Source organism: Egretta garzetta, unplaced genomic scaffold, assembly GCF_000687185.1.
Source record: "Egretta garzetta isolate BGI_Z169 unplaced genomic scaffold, ASM68718v1 scaffold213, whole genome shotgun sequence".
Taxonomy (NCBI): Eukaryota; Metazoa; Chordata; class Aves; order Pelecaniformes; family Ardeidae; genus Egretta; species Egretta garzetta.
The window spans coordinates 2,243,859-2,244,429 of NW_009259242.1; positions in this window are offsets into that span (position 1 = coordinate 2,243,859).

The following is a 571-nucleotide window of genomic DNA, read 5'->3' on the forward strand; positions in this document are numbered from 1 at the left end:
GAACTACCCCCCCGCCCCCCCCTTCCCCTTGCAGGCGGGTTTACCTTGCGGAGCCCGCGGGTGGCGGAGCAGGCTCCGGTGCTGCACAGGACAGCGTCTCCGGAGGCGAGGGAGGGCGGGAAGGTGCTCCAGCCTGCTGCCGCGCCAGCCTGCGTGGGCTTCTGCCGTGCTCCGCTGCGTCTCCGTGGTCCTACCGCTATCGGCACGATAAAGGGGAACGCCTTTAGCTGTAGATTCGTGATGAGCCACCCCGTCTCCACCCCTTCTGGCAGGGCTGTTGGGGAGCGGTGCAGCCGTGGCGCCCAGCTGACAGCCGCTCCTCCGGCACTGGGGTGGGGACAGGCCCGTGCGCGGCTGCACATCACGGCCCTGGGTGGTGCCCTACCGAACCAGGGTACGTAGGGCATGTGTCAGGGTGCTGGGCCGCGGCAGGGTGTTGGTTGGTTGCAGTTTTTGGTTGTTTTGGATTTTTTCGGTTTTCTTTTTTAAACGAGGCTGATCCACCCCACTTACTACCCACCTGTATCAGCTACCTTCTCCCGAAACAACTGGTGAAGCAGCCAGGTTGGCA